The sequence below is a fragment of the Pseudophryne corroboree genome, chromosome 4, assembly GCF_028390025.1.
Source record: "Pseudophryne corroboree isolate aPseCor3 chromosome 4, aPseCor3.hap2, whole genome shotgun sequence".
In the NCBI taxonomy this organism is placed as follows: Eukaryota; Metazoa; Chordata; class Amphibia; order Anura; family Myobatrachidae; genus Pseudophryne; species Pseudophryne corroboree.
The window spans coordinates 890,215,976-890,233,743 of NC_086447.1; the positions used below are offsets into that span (position 1 = coordinate 890,215,976).

The following is a 17,768-nucleotide window of genomic DNA, read 5'->3' on the forward strand; positions in this document are numbered from 1 at the left end:
AAGTTTTTGAACTTGTCACTGACTTATGATAAATGCGCTGCAGGTGACGTATAAGGGAGGATGTTCCTAGGTGGTTAACGTCCTTACCCCTACTTATTACAGCTTGACAAAGGCAACACAAGGCTTGACACCTGTTGTCCGCATTTGTGTTGAAATAATTCTGCACCGAAGAGCTGATTTTTTTTGTATTTTGACCAGGCATGTCAATGGCCATATTCGTCCCACGGACAACAGGTGTCTTCCCGGGTGCCTGACTTAAACAAACCACCTCACCATCAGAATCCTCCTTGTCAATTTCCTCCCCAGCGCCAGCAACACCCATATCCTCATCCTGGTGTACTTCAACAGTGACATCTTCAATTTGACTATCAGGAACTGGACTGCGGGTGCTCCTTCCAGCACTTGCAGGGGGCGTGCAAATGGTGGAAGGCGCAAGCTCTTCCCGTCCAGTGTTGGGAAGGTCAGGCATCGCAACCAACACAATTGGACTCTCCTTGGGTATTTGTGATTTAGAAGAACGCACAGTTCTTTGCTGTGCTTTTGCCAGCTTAAGTCTTTTAATTTTTCTAGCGAGAGGATGAGTGCTTCCATCCTTATGTGAAGCTGAACCACTAGCCATGAACATAGGCCAGGGCCTCAGCCGTTCCTTGCCACTCCGTGTCGTAAATGGCATATTGGCAAGTTTACGCTTCTCCTCAGACGCTTTTAATTTAGATTTTTGGGTCATTTTACTGAACTTTTGTTTTTTGGATTTTACATGCTCTCTACTATGACATTGGGCATCGGCCTTGGCAGACGACGTTGATGGCATTTCATCGTCTCGGCCATGACTAGTGGCAGCAGCTTCAGCACAAGGTGGAAGTGGATCTTGATCTTTCCCTATTTTAACCTCCACATTTTTGTTCTCCATATTTTAATGTGTGGAATTATATGCCAGTATCAATAGCAATGGCCTACTACTATATATACTGCGCACAACTAAAATGCACCACAGGTATAGAATGTAGATGGATAGTATACTGAATGACGACACAGAGGTAGGTACAGCAGTGGCCTTCCGTACCGTACTGCTATATGTAGTATACTGGTGGTCACTGTGTCAGCAAACTGCAAAACTAAAATGCACCACAGGTATAGAATGTAGATGGATAGTATACTTAATGACGACACAGAGGTAGGTACAGCAGTGGCCTTCCGTACCGTACTGCTATATATAGTATACTGGTGGTCACTGTGTCAGCAAACTGCAAAACTAAAATGCACCACAGGTATAGAATGTAGATGGATAGTATACTTAATGACGACACAGAGGTAGGTACAGCAGTGGCCTTCCGTACCGTACTGCTATATATAGTATACTGGTGGTCACTGTGTCAGCAAACTGCAAAACTAAAATGCACCACAGGTATAGAATGTAGATGGATAGTATACTTAATGACGACACAGAGGTAGGTACAGCAGTGGCCTTCCGTACCGTACTGCTATATATAGTATACTGGTGGTCACTGTGTCAGCAAAACTCTGCACTGTACTCCTCCTATATAATATTAATTATACTGGTGGTCCCCAGTCCCCACAATAAAGCAGCACACTGAGCACAGATATGGAGTGTTTTTCAGGCAGACAACGTATACTGGTGGTCACTGTCGGCAAAACTCTGCACTGTACTCCTGCTATATAATACAGCTGCTCCCCAGTCCCCACAATTAAGCAGTGTGAGCACAGATATATATGCAGCACACTGAGCACAGATATGGAGCGTTTTTTTCAGGCAGAGAACGGATAACTGGTGGTCACTGATCAGCAAAACTTTGCACTGTACTCCTCCTATATTATACAGCTGCTCCCCAGTCCTCCCCACAATGAATTAAGCAATAATGCACAATCAAATTCAACAATAACGGAGAGTACCCCAGCCACGTCCTCTCCCTAACATTGCAATGCACGAGTGAAAATGGCGGCGACGCGCGGCTGCTTACATAGAATCCGAGTCTCGCGAGAATCCGACAGCGGGATGATGACGTTCGGGCGCGCTCGGGTTAGCCGAGCAAGGCGGGAAGGTTCGAACCTGCCTCGGACCCGTGTAAAATGGGTGAAGTTCGGGGGGGTTCGGTTTCCGAGAAACCGAACCCGCTCATCACTAGTTGTTATTATTATTATACTGCAACAGTGAACATATAGCAGCAGTGTATATTGTCACTGGAATGACTGATGAGAGAGGATACTACCACTGGTCTGATGCAGCACAGGTTGTTGTTATAATTATTATACTCAGGGCTGTTTCTAGCCATTTTGGCTCCCAGTGCGAGATTTCAAAATGCGCACCCCCCCCCCCTCCCATTTATATAAAAAAAATGCGCTCCCTTCCCCCATAGCTATTAAAAGAAAATCATGCGGGGGCCAAGGCGCTCGCGCTCCCGGCAAGGGGGCGTGACCTCCTTAAAAATTGTCATGGCCTCATCTGATATCATCACGGCCACCGCAGGGGAAGTGTCCCCATTTTACTCAGTACGGTAGGCAGGTGTCCCCATTTTACTCAGTACGGCAGGCAAGTGTCCCCATTTTACTCAGTACGGCAGGCAAGTGTCCCCATTTTACACAGTGTGGAATGCAATAGCCCCATTTTACACAGCGCGGCAGGCAGGTGTCCCCATTTTACTAAGTACGGCAGGCAAGTGTCCCCATTTTACACAGTGCGGCAGGCAATAGTCCCCATTTTACACAGTGCGGCAGGCAAGTGTCCCCATTTTACTCAGTATGGCAGGCAAGTGTCCCTATATTACACATTACGCAGGCAAGTGTCTCCATTTTACTCAGTACGGCAGGCAAGTGTCCCCATTTTACTCAGTACGGCAGGCAAGTGTCCCCATTTTACTCAGTACGGCAGGCAAGTGTCCCCATTTTACTCAGTACGGCAGGGAAGTGTCCCCATTTTACTCAGTACGGCAGGCAAGTGTCCCCATTTTACACAGTGTGGAATGCAATAGTCCCCATTTTACACAGTGCGGCAGGCAAGTGTCCCCATTTTACTCAGTACGGCAGGCAAGTGTCCCCATTTTACTCAGTACGGCAGGGAAGTGTCCCCATTTTACTCAGTACGGCAGGGAAGTGTCCCCATTTTACACAGTGTGGAATGCAATAGTCCCCATTTTACACAGTGCGGCAGGCAAGTGTCCCCATTTTACACAGTGCGGTAGGCAATAGTCCCCATTTTACACAGTGCGGCAGGCAAGTGTCCCCATTTTACACAGTGCGGTAGGCAATAGTCCCCATTTTACTCAGTACGGCAGGCAAGTGTCCCCATTATGGCAGGCAAGTGACCCCATTTTACTCAGTACGGCAGGCAAGTGTCCCCATTTTACTCAGTACGGCAGGCAAGTGTCCCCATTTTACTCAGTACGGCAGGCAAGTGTCCCCATTTTACACAGTGTGAAATGCAATAGTCCCCATTTTACTCAGTACGGCAGGCAAGTGTCCCTATTTTACACAGTGTGGAATGCAATAGTCCCCATTTTACACAGTGCGGCAGGCAAGTGTCCCCATTTTACTCAGTACGGCAGGCAAGTGTCCCCATTTTACTCAGTACGGCAGGCAAGTGTCCCCATTTTACTCAGTACGGCAGGCAAGTGTCCCCATTTTACACAGTGTGAAATGCAATAGTCCCCATTTTACTCAGTACGGCAGGCAAGTGTCCCTATTTTACACAGTGTGGAATGCAATAGTCCCCATTTTACACAGTGCGGCAGGCAAGTGTCCCCATTTTACTCAGTACGGCAGGCAAGTGTCCCCATTTTACACAGTGCGGCAGGCAATAGTCCCCATTTTACACAGTGCGGCAGGCAAGTGTCCCCATTTTACTTAGTACGGCAGGCAAGTGACCCCATTTTACTCAGTACGGCAGGCAAGTGTCCCCATTTTACTCAGTACGGCAGGCAAGTGTCCCCATTTTACTCAGTACGGCAGGCAAGTGTCCCCCATTATGGCAGGCAAGTGTCCCCATTTTACACAGTGCGGCAGGCAATAGTCCCCATTTTACACAGTGCAGCAGGCAAGTGTCCCCATTTTACACAGTGCGGCAGGCGAGTGTCCCCATTTTACACAGTGCGGCAGGCAAGTGTCCCCATTTTACTAAGTACAGCAGGCACGTGTCCCCATTTTACTCAGTACGGCAGGCAAGTGTCCTCATTATGGCAGGCAAGTGTCCCCATTTTACTCAGTATGGCAGGCAAGTGTCAAGTGGGGGGGGGGAAGGGAGAGGGAGGGGGGGGCGAGACTACTTACCCATGAACAGCAATCAGGATCTTCCCGCTCTTCGCGCCGGCCGCCTCCTCGGTTTCTTCCAGCTTGTCTGCTCCACCTCCCTCTTCCGAGTACTCCTGCTCGGGGGGGGGGGGGGGAAGGGGGGGGGGGGGCGGGATTCGCAGAATGATGCGATTGCATCATGACGCAACCGCGTCATTCTGTGAAACTCCGCCCCTCGAGCATGAGTGCTCGGGAAGAGGTAGGAGGGGGATAAAGGGAGCCGCAAAGTGCCGCGGCGGGCGCCCCGTGCGATTGCACGGCTCGCCCGCCGCATGAAACGGCACTGATTATACTGCAGCAGTGGATATACAGCAGCAACAGCGTATATCATCACTGGAATTACTGATGACAGGGGACACTACCACTGGTCTGCACAACACAGCACCACTTATACAGCTACACTGGATATATGGCAGCAGAGAACACCAACACTGTGAATGGCTGTACTGATGCAGCACAATACACAGACTACATTGGACTGGTCTGCACAACACAGCACCACTTTATACAGCTACACTGGATATATGGCAGCAGAGAACACCAACACTGTGACTGGCTGGACTGATGCAGCACAATACACTGACTACACTGGACTGGACTGGGCAGCACAACACTTGCCACCCCACTTTCCCCCACACAGACACTGAGGACGGAGACACGTACTCTCTATACACTCTCCGAGACTGGAGTGAAAATGGCCGCGACGCGCAGCTCCTTATATGGAATCCAAATCCCACGAGAATACGACAGCGGGATGATGACGTTTTGCGGCGTTCGGGTTTCCGAGTCAGGCGGGAAAAACCTGAGCCTGACTCGGATCCGGGCTCAAGACGTGAAATTCGGTAGGGTTCGGTTCTCTGAGAACTGAACCCACTCATCTCTAATTAGGAGTATATGCTAAATTCACTTTACTGTATATGTACATTGGGCCACTAAGAGACTTTTTGGGTGTGGTACTAAAAGGGTGCTGTCACATCCCGTGGTGAGTACTGGTGTCCCACAACATTGGAGGGGGCATAGCCATCTCTGAGGTGTGGCTGTACCTCTTGGGGGCCCCGGGGAGGCCCAGGCATGGTTGCTATGTACTCACTCCCGCTCCTGTAATCTGTCTTTGCACACAATAGGAAAAATGTATTGAGATATACTATACCATCCAAACTTGCTGCATGAAGACGGATATCTGCATGTGCCAAAGGCCCACCCCTGAAACCGTCCTGGTTTTGCCTAGTTTATGAGTGCCGCTTTAAAAAATAAGGATGGACTCGGTGAAATTCCCGATCAGCCTGCACCCAGTGGCGTAACTACTGCCCCCGCAGTCCTCGCGGTGGCTTGGGGGCGAGGGGCTGCGGGGGCGCCACTGATTTACAGCAGACTGACATGCGGACGAGCGTCCGCATGTCAGTCTGCTTTCTCCTTCCCTCCGCCACTTGTTGGAGGGACACGGAGGGCACAGCGTGTGCGTCTCCTGTGTCCCTCCTGCATCATCTCCGGCGGCCGCGGGTCTAATAGGGGGAAGTGCCGTCCGTGAGCTCTAATTGGCTCACGAACCGGCACTTCCCCCTATTAGACCCGCGGCCGCCGGAGATGATGCAGGAGGGACACAGGAGACGCTGTGCCCTCCGTGTCCCTCCAACAAGCGGCAGCAGCGGCGGCGGGCATTATCTGGCTCTGGGGGGGAATCTGGCACTGGGGGCATATATGGCACTGGAGGGGGGGGGGGAATATCTGGCACTGGGGGAATATCTGGCACTGGGGGGGGGGATATCTGGCACTGGGGGCATATATGGCACTGGGAGGGGGGGATTATCTAGCACTGGGGGGGAATATCTGGCACAGGGGGGGGGGGGAGTATCTGGCCCAGGGGGCATATATGGCACTGGGGGGGAATATATGGCACTGGGGGAATATCTGGCACTGGGGGGGGGATATCTGGCACTGGGGGCATATATGGCACTGGGGGGGAATATCTGGCACTGGGGGAATATCTGGCACTGGGGGGGGGATATCTGGCACTGGGGCATATATGGCAGGGGGGGGATATCTGGCACTGGGGGGGAATATCTGGCACTGGGGGGGGGGATATCTGGCACTGGGGGCATATATGGCACTGGGGGGGATATCTGGCACTGGGGGCATATATGGCACTGGGGGGGAATATCTGGCACTGGGGGAATATTTGGCACTGGGGGGGGGATATCTGGCACTGGGGGCATATATGGCACTGGGGGGGGGGATATCTGGCACTGGGGGCATATCTGGCACTGGGGGGGAATATATGGCACTGTCGGGGAATATATGGCACTGGGGGCATATATGGCACGGGGGGGAATATCTGGCACTGGGGGGGAATATCTGGCACTGGGGGCATATGTGGCACTGGGGGGGAATATATGGCACTGGGGGCATATCTGGCACTGGGGGCATATTCGGCACTGGGGGGGAATATCTGGCACTGGGGACATATGTGGCACTGGGAGCACAGCCCTAGCAACAAGGACTACCTCCTAGCAACGAGCATGACACCCAGTGCATGAAACACCTGACAACGAGCATGACACCCAGTGCATGAAACACCTGGCAACGAGCATGACACCCAGTGCATGAAACCCCTGGCAACGAGCATGACACCCTGAGCATGAAAACCCCTGGCACCGTGCATGGAACCAAGAGCATGAAACCCCTGGCAACGAGCATGACACCCAGTGCATGAAACCCCTGACAACGAGCAGGTAATTGAAAAGTAATTAGAAGCCTTACTGTAGGACTTAATGTGTAATGGGCATTACGGTGTGTGGCATAATGTATCACGGACATTGCGGTGTGTGTCATAATGTGTCACAGGCATTACGGTGTATGGTATACTATATCGCGGGCATTGTGATATGTGGTATAATGTCTCAGGGTCATTGCAGTGTGGCATAATACATAACGGGCATTGCGGTGTGTGGCATAGGGTATAACGGGCAGGGCATTGCGGTATGTGTCACAGGCATTACGGTGTATGGTATACTATATCACGGGCATTGTGGTATAATGTCTCAAGGTCATTGCAGTGTGTGGCATAATGTGTCACAGGCATTGTATGTACTATAATGTATCGGGCATTGCAGTGTGTGGCATAATGTATCACGGACATTGCGGTGTGTGTCATAATGTGTCACAGGCATTGTATGTGCTATAATGTATCAGGGGCATTGCAGTGTGTAGCATAATGTATAACGGGCATTGCGATTCCTGTCATAATGTGTCACAGGCATTACAGTGTGTGGCATAATATGTCTGGGGCATTACGGTGTGTGCATATTGTGTCATGTGCATTATTGTGTGTGGCATAATGTCTAAGGGCCATTGCAGTATGTGGAATAATGTATACTGGGCATTACTATAAGGAGGAAAAATGACAAATAATGTAAGGGGCATGAATCAGGATTATTTTTCTTTCCTGTGGTGGCTAACGTCTGGGCGTGCAGGTTGCAAAACTGGGGTATAAGGTAGTCTTTTCCTGCAATGCCTCGCCCCTTTATGAGAAACCACGCCCATTCCAACGAAACCACGCCCCGATTGAAAAAGGACTCAGCTGCGCAATGAAATTGGAAACATGAACAAAAGCTGACATATGCTGAGATATATTATAAAAAAGAATTTAAAATGACAATTATTTTTTTCCCCCATACAATAAACCATATAATCTGGACTTAAACCTTATAGGGAAATAGTCAAATGCCCTGTAGTGCAGAGATTTTCAACCTTTTACAACTCGCGGCACACTGAACAAGAATTAAATATTGCCAAGGTACACTCAAATATAATGGTGATGCAGGGTGCAGTTGCGTGCCCTAGGATGTCATGTCGCAGCTTCTCCATAGGTAACGCCTGAGCCACATCTGAGAAAGACAGAAGAGCCCAACACTGCCCGGGCCCAAAATTAGAACTGGTTCTGCAACCACTAACTCCACCAGTATTGATCGTTCCAGGGCCTCAGTAGCGGCAAAATACTGATAACTGGCTGTGCTTCTATGGCGGCACACCTGGAGACTGCTCAGGGCACACTAGTGTGCCACGGCACAGTGGTTGAAAAACACTGCTGTAGTGGATATCAGATAAAACAAGCACTTGTGATGTGAGCGGTAACAATATGCAACATTTGTATCCAACAAATAGAAACAGTATCATATCCTGGGTATGAATGAAATGTTATAATGTAGAGTAGTTCATAAGTTTTAGAAAGGTAACTGCAGTCCCATGAATGTGTTAATATGGCTCTGTATATAGAAATGCTCCGATGTCAGATAAAGTCAAAATTACCTCTCCCGTGGGCTGGTTTCTAACCGAGCATCCTGCGTAGCTGTCACTGGGAGGGAGAGCGCAGGGCTTGCACCGGGCGGAGTCCTACACGGAGCAGCTGCTGGAAGTATAAAGGAGCCGCTATGGAGACTATGTTGCCAATGCCGCTCGGCGGGCCTCAATGTCAGCTGCGGCGTACAAAGAATGATGAGCCGCTGCAGGGGCTGTAAGGCCAATATTGGTCTAGTAATAGAAATTAAAGTGCTAATCGTGCAAAATGCTTGTTAGGCAGAGTGTAAAAGTCCAGTAGGTAAAAAGGAATTGAGTCCTGACCGGTTTCGTCACGCTCCACGTGACTTTCTCAAAGGTATCAGCCTAGGGCCCTTTTACTCCTGGGGCCCTTGGGCAAGAGCCCATTGAGCCCATACGGAAAGACAGCCCTGGTACTAATAGCATACAGAATGCACAAACATATGCGATTAGTACTGCAAAGGACAGCTCTCCCAATAAGAGCTGTACTATGTGATGTCCTCCCGTCACTGGACTTCCGGGTATCGGACCTGGTAGTCTGTGTGCGCATGTGCAGAAGAACGCGGTGGTTGCAGGGCATGCTGGGAGGGATCTGATCGTGTCCCTCACATATGGTGTCACGGAAAGAAGCTCATAGGCTTTTATAGGGTAACGCCAGCAAAAGTTACTCTACGCAACAAAGTGCATATGTAAATGCGGTATAAACCCTGAAAACTGGGTTTTTTACCACATTTTTCTTTTAGTGCATCCCATACCGGCCTAATCTACCGGAAGCTGCGGGAGGATCCCATTTTTTGGGGTAGCCCACCGCAGCCCCCGGGTAGAGTAGGCAAGTCTCCCGCATCCTGCTCGCATCCTAGTGATGCGGACAGGATGGAGAGATACTCTCCTGAGTTCGCAGGTCTGTGGAGTGGGGAAAGGGTTAAAATGACGCAAATCGCATCATTTTAGCCCTGCTTCCTTCCCGCGGACCCACGAATCGTATTGTTTTCCGGATGTGGGGGCGGGGCTTGATGATATCACAGCCCGGCCCCGCCCCTTGAAGCCTCGTGCATCATCTCTTCTCCAGGCTTCTCCCGAAGTGGAGACATTCAAAGCAGGTAAGTATGGTGCGTCCCACCCTATGTCTTGTGAATAGTATGATACGTTTATTCCTCTTTGGTTCTTTATATTTCAAAAAAACATTTTGCATTCAAAACATACTTCCTGTGTTGTATATATCATACTTGCTTACCCTCCTGGAAGCTGCGGGAGACTTACGATTTTTAGGTTAGCCCTCCGCAGCCCCGGAAGAGTGTGTGGCTCTCCCACATTCCTCTCACACCTACCCACTTCCTAGGGAAGTGGGCAGGTTGAGTATAAAAACTGTGGAAATTCAATGTTGGTGTGGAGGGGGTGGTGCTAAAAGACGGCAAAGGAATCATTTAACCCTGATGACAGTACAGCCCCGCCCACCAAAGTGACTTGGTGCGTCTTCTCTACGGGCTTCTACTGGAAAGGAAAAAAATTAAGTAGGTAAGTATGGCATACATCAATTTTTCTTTGAAACTGATATAGGCGGTTATTCCGAAATGATTGTTGCTGTGCTAAATGTAGCACAGCTAAGATCAGGCACTCAGACATGCGGGGGGATGCCCCGTATGTCAGTGCCCCCCCCCCCCAAAAAAAAAAAAAAAAAATGCAAAAGCATCTCACAGCGGTGATGCTTTTGCATCTCAGGAGTTACTCCCGGCCAGCGCAGCTTCTGCAGCTGGCCAAGAGAACCTCTTCGCTGCCCCGGGGTGCATCGGCTGCGTATGACATCACGCAGCTACCGCAGTCCGCCCCCCCAACGGTCCGGCCACGTCTGCGTTGGCCGAACCGCTCCCCCTAAATGGCGGCTTAATGCCGCCGTCCAGCCACCTCCCGCCCAGGGACCGCCTCTGCCTCAGAGGCGATCGCTAGGCACCGACGGCCTTCGGCCGTCTGGCATGCGATAAACTGCAGCGAGCGATCGGGTCGGAATAACAGTCAAATTCGTAAAAAGAAAACAAGCTACACAAAGTGCTAATCAAATAAGTTACTATGAGGGAGGTTTATCAAAGAGATAATGGGGGTAATTCAGAGTTGATTGCAGCAGCAAATTTGTTAGCAGTTGGGCAACTGCAGGGGAGGCAGATATAACATGTGCAGAGAGAGTTAGATTTGGGTGGGTTATTTTGTTTCTGTGCAGGGTAAATACTGGCTGCTTTATTTTTACACTGCAATTTAGATTTCAGTCTGAGCACACCCCACCCAAATCTAACTCTCTCTGCACATGTTACATCTGCCCGCCCTGCAGTGCACATGGTTTTGCCCAACAGCCAGCAAATTTGCTGCTGCAATCAACTCTGAATTAGGCCCTACGGCCATAGGCCCTCATTCCGAGTTGTTCACTCGCTAGCTGCTTTTAGCAGCATTGCACACGCTAAGCCGCCGCCTACTGGGAGTGAATCTTAGCTTTGCAGAATTGCGAACGAAAGATTAGCAGATTTGCGAATAGACACTTCTTAGCAGTTTCTGAGTAGCTCCAGACTTACTCTGCCAGTGCGATCAGTTCAGTCAGTTTCGTTCCTGGTTTGACGTCACAAACACACCCAGCGTTCGGCCAGACACTCCTCCGTTTCTCCAGCCACTCCCGCGTTTTTCCCAGAAACGGCAGCGTTTTTTCACACACACCCATAAAACGTCCAGTTTCCGCCCAGAAACACCCACTTCCTGTCAATCACATTACGATCACCAGAACGATGAAATTTCTTCATTAAGCCGTGAGTAAAATACCAAACTTTTTTGCAAATGTACTTGGCGCAGGCGCACTGCGAACATTGCGCATGCGCAGTTTGCGACTAATCGCTCCGTTGCGGAAAAAAAATAATGAGCGAACAACTCGGAATGAGGGCCTTAATTCAGTAAAGATTTCAAATTCTGCTAAATAGCAGAATTTGCAATCCTTTTGCTAGCATGCTGACCACCATCTCCCCCCCCCCCCCCTTCAACAATCAGAAATTGCGGATGCATCGCAATTTCTGCTTGTTAGCAGAAACAGAGTATGCCTTCTGCCAGTGCGCCCGTTCGTACCGTTCCGCCACCCCCACCCCCCCACGCCCGTTTGGCCCCCTCTGCCACCGAAACGCTCCATCTCCGCCGTGGAAACGGAGAGTTGCAGCCCCACCCCGCAACCACCTCTACCTCATTGACAGGCAGAGGCAATCGCATTTTCTGCGCTCACCCCCCACATTTGCAGTATGGGCGCTGCGCGTGCACCTGCATCTTTTTTCTCAGTTTTTGCTGTTGGATCGCACACTGCGATCCATCCTGAAATAGGCCTAATGTGGATAAAGACAAAGTACAGGCCAATCAGCTCCTAACTGTCATGTTACAGGCTGTGGGGGAGATGTACTAAATCTTGGAGAGTAATAAAGTGGAGAGAGATAAAGTACCAACTAGAGATGAGCGGGTCCGGTTCTCCGAGAACCGAACCCACCAAACATTGAGATCTGAGCCAGGGACTTCCCACCATACTCGGATCCCAAAGCGAAGATTCTCTCGGGTTTTGGATTCTATATAAGTTCCCGTGCATCGGCACCATCTTCACTGCGGCTGTGGAGAGTGTACTGGACGGACGTGTCTGTCTCAGTACTGTGTTGTCTGGCGTGGGTCATGTGCTCTGTCTGCTGTATCTGTAAGGGGTGCTCTCTCTGTCTGCTGTATCTGAAAGGGGTGCTCTCTCTGTCTGCTGTATCTGTAAGGAGTGCTCTCTCTGTCTGCTGTATCTGAAAGGGGTGCTCTCTCTGTCTGCTGTATCTGAAAGGGGTGCTCTCTCTGCTGTATCTGAAAGGGGTACTCTCTCTGCTGTATCTGAAAGGGGTGCTCTCTCTGCTGTATCTGAGAGGGGTGCTCTCTCTGCTGTGTCTGAAAGGGGTACTCTCTCTGCTGTATCTGAAAGGGGTACTCTCTCTGCTGTGTCTGAAAGGGGTACTCTCTCTGCTGTATCTGAAAGGGGTGCTCTCTCTGCTGTATCTGAGAGGGGTACTCTCTCTGCTGTATCTGAAAGGGGTGCTCTCTCTGCTGTATCTGAAAGGGGTACTCTCTCTGCTGTATCTGAAAGGGGTACTCTCTCTGCTGTATCTGAAAGGGGTACTCTCTCTGCTGTATCTGAAAGGGGTGCTCTCTCTGCTGTATCTGAGAGGGGTGCTCTCTCTGCTGTGTCTGAAAGGGGTACTCTCTCTGCTGTATCTGAAAGGGGTGCTCTCTCTGTCTGCTGTATCTGAAAGGTGTGCTCTCTCTGCTGTACCTGAATGGAGTGCTCTCTCTGTCTGCTGTATCTGAAAGGTGTAATCTGTCCGTCCATCCAGGGGCTCCGCCCCAGTGTAAAATTAAAATAAGCTAAAAACAAAAAGCCTAAAATTCAAATTTAAAAAAATATTTTTTTGTTTGTTTGTGCTGTACCCCAGTGTACTATACAATTTTATTTTATTTCATAAGTACTGTGACACTGCCAGTCAGACCGCAGTATATTATTTTCTACTCATACATGTATTGTGCGATGCTGTTGGTGAAGCTAAACCTCAGTGTGTAATAATATATATTTCTGACTCATTTGTGCGACACTGTAAACGCCGGTGTGTGATATAAAAAATAATACATATCTTTGATTCATTTGTGCGAAACCATTAATATTTTGTGCTGTGTCATCTCAGTATACATTCAGGGAATGCAGCTGTTCCGTCCATCTAGGGATGTTCTGTCAGTCCACCCAAAATAAAAGACATCTTTTTTTGTTCAATATTTTGTTCTGTATCCTCCCACTATACATCCAGACATGCTCCGTCCATTTCAGGGTGCTGTGTCCATAGCTCATATGTTATAACTTATTGCCCTATTTTCATAATTCTTCCTATCAACACATTGTGGTTAATTTAAATTAATAATATTATTATTAATAATACTAATAATAATAATTATAAATTAACAAAATTTTAATTAAATTAATATAACTAAATTCTTCACACTTGTATAGCTAACATTACGCATATCAAAGATATCTTTGAGGAACAGAAGAACTTGATCCAAAATAAATTAAAATCATGATTACAGTATCTAAAATATTGTCTTTTTTATTCTTCTTTGCCCAATTCATCTTTTTGTGAACTGAAATCTTGAGCCTAGCCTAATGCATAATTTTTTTTAAATACATTCTTTTTTTAATAAATTTTATGTGTATACATCCAGGGACTGCAGATACTCCGTCCATTTAGGGCTGTTCTGTCGATCCACCCAAAATAAAATACATAATTTTTTTAAATATTTTGTGCTGTATCCTCCCAGTATACATCCACGTGTGCTGTGTCCATAGATCAAATTCTTATGTTATAATTGATTGTCCTATTTTCATAATTCCTCTTATCACAATATTGTGATTAATTCATATTAATTTTATTACTAATAATTATAAATTAACAACATTTTTATTTAATTAATATAACGAACCTTCTTTATGTTAAAGATATCTTTGAGGAACAGAAGAACTTAATCCTAATTTGATAATAATTTTTAACAGATGATTAGTGAACCTTGGGGGTCATTCCGAGTTGTTCGCTCGTTGCCGATTTTCGCAACGGAGCAATTAAGGCGAAAATGTGCATGCGCATGGTACGCAGTGCGCATGCGCTAAGTAATTTAGCACAAAACTTAGTAGATTTACTCGCGTCTGAATGAAGAATTTTTATCGTTGAAGTGATCGGAGTGTGATTGACAGGAAGTGGGTGTTTCTGGGCGGAAACTGACCATTTTCTGGGAGTGTGCGGAAAAACGCAGGCGTGCCAGGATAAAACGCAGGATTGTCTGGATAAATGGGGGAGTGGCTGTCTGAACGCTGGGCGTGTTTGTGATGTCAAACCAGGAACAAAATGGGCTGAGCTGATCGCAGTGTAGGAGTAAGTCTGGAGCTACTCAGAAACTGGTAAGAATTTTCTATTCGCAATTCTGCTAATCTTTAGTTTGCAATTCTGCTAAGCGAAGATACACTCCCAGAGGGCGGCGGCCTAGCGTGTGCAATGCTGCTAAACGCAGCTAGCGAGCGAACAACTCGGAATGACCCCCCTTCTCTGTGTCAAAGATATCTTTTTCGGAACAGAAGAACTTGATCCTAATTTTAAAATAATTTTAACAGATGATTACATTTAAAAATATATTGTTAACTGCCATGTGTTTGCTGCCCACTGCTGTTGCTTAGCTTAGTCATCCAGCTACCTCAGTGCAACCTTTTTTGCCTAAACTGGATAAAAACAATATTGTGAGGTGGATATTAATGTTATTGAGGTTAATAATACTGTAGGAACAAAAACACCCCAAATTCTGTTATTTTAGCTGTATTTACGATTTAAAAAAAATCCAGATCAAAAACCAAAACCAAAACCTGCAAGGCCGGTTTTGGCAAAACCAATACAGAAGATCTAGGTCCAAAACCAGAACATAAAACCCGAAAAATGGCCCAACGCTCACCCCTAGTACCAATCAGCTCCTAACAGCCATGTTACAAGCTGTGTTTGAAAAGTGACAGGAGCTGATTGGCTGGTAGTTTAATTCTCTCCACTTGATCTCTCTCCAAGCTTTGATACATCTCATTCTGATTCTATATGTTTTTGTTGCAAAAAACAAATACAGTTCGCAGAACAACTTTACACTGTACGCTAATTACATATTGGCAGAAAATGACTACTTTAATCTTGCATTGTATTTAATTTGGCCACTTTAGAATTTTCCTGTGGAAATACCGCAAACATTAAGTGACGTCGACCGAGACCTTACATCCGTCAGCATTGATTCCAGTCACCGTCAGCCAGAACAACAATGTCCAATTAACATGACCATTTTATTTTTGGAGACTGTCATCTGGTCTGTCAGGCGTTTGCTCCAAAGGAGTATACGAAGCCTTCCCTGATGCTGGATCCAGGCCAACACTCCGAGCTCTGTCCTCTGGCCACGGGCATTGCCCTGCACTCACTAAACTCTGGTCACTCTGAAAGCAGCCACGTGAAATGACATTTGGCCATTTAGGTAGTGCACAACTTATATGTCTTTAACTGGGAACTTTGTGCTAAGCTTGTAAGTGAAGCCATGACACATGCGGTAATTCAGACTTGATCGTAGATGTGCGTGTGATGTCACGCAACCGCTGCGGCCCACCCCCCCAAATGGTCCGGGCATGCATGCGGTGCCCAGACCGTGCCCCAAAACAGCGGCCCAACGCCGCAGGCCCGCCCCCTCCCGCCCAGCAATCGCCTCTGCCTGTCAATCAGACAGAGGCTATCGCTGGGCTGAGATGCCGATCGTATCTCTGGCATGCGCCAGCACACTGCGGCGCATGCGCAGTTCAGACCTGATCGCCCGCACTGCAAAAACGCACAGCAGCGATCAGGTCTGAAGTAGCCCCACTGTCTCTATTGCGTTATGCGTTTCACTCAGCCTCTAATGCATTTCACTTTCCTTTATAGCACATTTTATTGTGAGGAGAGGTCCAGCTGGGAGTAATTGGTCTCCTTGGAAGTAGTTGGTGTGGCAAATGCATCTAGGTTGGGATTTTCAATATAATATGGTCTTTAATTAATTATGGTCGATGGACAGACTGAATAGTGATAGTGACTACAAGTGCTGAACAGATAGTTTTCTTTTGCACCAGCCATACATTTTAAAAAATACACTGCAGAGTATAGCAATACCTTAAACGGGCGTGCAGTGTGTGTGTGGATTGGGTGGGTTGGTTGGTAGGGTGGGGGATACTAATTGCACAGCTATGGAGGAGAAGAAATGCCTCCATATTATGTTTATTTTCTTTTTCCCCAGAGTGGGCATAGCCACGCCTCCCATATGTGACCACACCCCTCTGTTTCACCGTGCCTGCCATATTGGTCTAGTCCAGGGATGGGGAGCCTTCGGTCCTCCAGCTGTTGTTGAACTACACATACCAGCAGGGCCGGTGCAAGGGTGTTCGGCGCCTCCCTGCAAACTATAAATTTGCGCCCTCCCTCCCATACTTAATAAAGGGACAGTGCGCACCGAAGTCGCACGCCACAAGAAGTGGGTGGGGTGTGGCCACACAATAGTACCAATTGAAATTACTCCACAAAGTAGCACAATCTTGTTCACATTACACCGCACATTGGGGATCATTCCGACCCGTTCGCATGCAGAGGTTCTTCGCTGTGGAGCAAACGGGTCGGAACTACGTGCGTTGTTGCCTGGCGACGGCCGTCGCCGGGAAGCGACGCCGCAAGTGAGAAATGTGATCGCATCGGCGATCGCAAGAAGACGGACAGGCAGGAGGCGTTCCGGGGCGGATACTCACCATTTTCCAGGCGTGGTGAGTCCAACGCAGGCGGATCCAGGCGTTTGGAGGGCGGATGTCTGACGTCACAGCCGGGAACATCATCGTTGGATCCGTCGCACTGGTGAGTAGCTGCAGGGCTGGTCTTGTTTTGCAGGAAACTTTTTTAGCATAGCATGGTTGCACAAGCGATCGCATCCCTGCTATGCTAAAATACACTCCCCCATAGATATGAGATAGATAGATAGATAGATAGATAGATAGATAGATAGATAGATAGATAGATAGATAGACACATAGATAAATAGATAGATAATAGGCAGACACATAGATAGATAAATAGATAGATAATTGGCAGATAGATAGATAGATAGATAGATAGATAGATAGATAGATAGATAGATAGATAGATAGATAGACATTCACATATAAAAAGAAAACTCACTTTAGTTCCTCTGTACTGGCCCCAGGCAGCAGTCTCTCGTTTGTTCCTGAGTCCTCAGGTGATGAGATGGCTCCGTCCATAGAAGTGGGGGCATCTAGTGGCTCCTGGCAGTACTGCAGTCAGCTGTGACTGCAGCTCTCTGCTCCCGAAGCCGTCCTTTGCTGGTCCCGCCCCCACACCTCCTCCTGCTAGTGTCACAGCGCTGACACAGGACGGGAGGAGATGTCATCAGCAGCGGGGCTGGAGTGGGGGACAAGAAGATCCGCAATCCAGGCTGCCGGCTGCCGCTGCTTGTACAGTGATAGGCGCAGCGGCAGCCGGCAAGAACAGTGAAGGGATGCAGAGCAGTTAGAGTAGTTAGAG

General features: G+C 48.2%; 1 long non-coding RNA gene across 1 annotated transcript in view; it reads right to left on the reverse strand.

Moving 5' to 3' along the window:
- The window catches only part of LOC134911865 (uncharacterized), a 138,975-nt gene extending 121,437 nt beyond the window's left edge, over nt 1–17,538 (reverse strand). Inside the window, exon 1 of the long non-coding RNA XR_010176914.1 lies at nt 17,406–17,538. This is a non-coding gene — a long non-coding RNA (uncharacterized LOC134911865). The remainder of the gene's footprint in view (nt 1–17,405) is intronic.
- Between the last annotated feature and the right edge of the window lie 230 nt (nt 17,539–17,768).